Source organism: Cynocephalus volans, chromosome 8 (genome assembly GCF_027409185.1).
Source record: "Cynocephalus volans isolate mCynVol1 chromosome 8, mCynVol1.pri, whole genome shotgun sequence".
In the NCBI taxonomy this organism is placed as follows: domain Eukaryota; kingdom Metazoa; phylum Chordata; class Mammalia; order Dermoptera; family Cynocephalidae; genus Cynocephalus; species Cynocephalus volans.
The window spans coordinates 36052121-36053723 of NC_084467.1; the positions used below are offsets into that span (position 1 = coordinate 36052121).

The window sequence follows — 1603 nt, forward strand, 5'->3', positions numbered from 1 at the left end:
ACCAAAGCCTTTCCATACCTGGATACCTTGTGAGGAGGCCACAGATTAGTGAAAATACTTATCTTTTAATTCAAGATCTCCACTCTCTTAATAAAGCAATTTTGTCCCAGTCTAGCCACACACTGTCTGACATACCACCTACTGCTAAATATTTCACATTCACAGACATGGGTTCTAACTTCTTCTCTGTTTCAATCTACATAGAAAACATTCCAAGTACTGTCTGTTTTTCTAATTTATTTATTTATTTATTTATTTATTTATATATATTTTTTTGGTAGTCAAAGGATCCTTTATTAAAATATTTTCCTTTGTACTTCTTAACTAGCTGGGCATTCCACTACGCCACTGTTGATGTCATCTGTGATGTCATGAGGGTAGTGGCCATCAACATTGCAGCCCACAGACTGGGCAGTCCCCAGGATCTCTTTAATGGTTCCAGGGAGTTCTCTGGCTAATGATCTGTGCCGCATCTGTCGCGCAATATTGACGATCTCATCAAACGTGATATTTCCATTGTGTTTAACTGCGGGGGGTGGGGAGAAGACAGCAAAAACTTTGTTACAATCTGAGGCCAGAGCAGCCCTCATAATGTTCCCCTTCACCTGTTTCTAGGTTGTTCCCATGCTTTCGGCACAGAGTCATCCACAGGAGGAAGAACCCTGTTTCCTAAGCTGGGGTTAGTGTCAGCTCACCACTGGATTGCATCAGCCAACAGAAAACTGGTCAGGTGCAGTGGAGGTTGGCTATTTCTAATTTATTTAAAAGGGTTTAAATAATATTGTGTTTCTTGGCTCATTCAACATAGTGATAATTGATTGCTATTCTTTCTTTCAGTAGATGCCTGCGTTAAAGTCAAAAAAAATATAGAGACGAATCTCTAAGAAAAATCTTTTATTTGGGAAAACAGGATTGCTAATAAGGGCATACACACAGACTGGGGTGGTCTCTGGTACATCTGAAAAACAAAGAAAAGGTTGAGTTTTATTAGAAAGAGTAATGCTACATATTGTTTTGAAATAAAGCTCATTGGCACTGGCAAAGTTCTTGGGAGTTGGCAGGCTTTGACTGGTGAGTGCAGCAGTAGACAAAAGTAGTCTCAAAGTCATGGCAGGTCATTTTAGCAGCCACCAGGTAAAAACTAGTCTTAGGGTTACGGCAGGTTGTTTCAACAGCTGCGTTTGTAGAAAATTCTTCTTGGAACACGTGCTATGTGCCCCTAGTGCTTTTTCCTCCTGGCCCCTCGATTCCAATTTTAGTTTGGGTATGACAAGAATGACCCAGTTTGTATGACCAACTTTCACACCTGCAAACAAAACAACTATCTTTCCTGTGTAGCCTACAAAAGCCACAATGATTTTATGAAAAAAAGTACAGTTATGGTGCACTGTGTCCTTTACCTAGAACGTAATATCTCTGCAGGGGAACGACATCTCTCCAACTACCAAGAAAAAGCTATTTTCCAGGACTCCAGACATCCTACAATTTCACAGATGTCTTCTTTATTGGGCATGATTGCAGATTTCCCTTTTTTCTTTCGTGCATAAGAATAAAATAAATTTATGTCTAATAGGATTCCGTATGTAAAAAACATGTTTGGGTG

The 1603-nt window shown here is 39.7% G+C and overlaps 1 non-coding gene across 1 annotated transcript; it reads right to left on the reverse strand.

The window, feature by feature from the left end:
* Positions 1–614: 614 nt before the first annotated feature.
* On the reverse strand, positions 615–743 carry LOC134385382 (small nucleolar RNA SNORA65). The gene has a single exon (XR_010024360.1). It is a non-coding gene; the product is annotated as a small nucleolar RNA SNORA65 (small nucleolar RNA).
* Positions 744–1603: the final 860 nt, after the last annotated feature.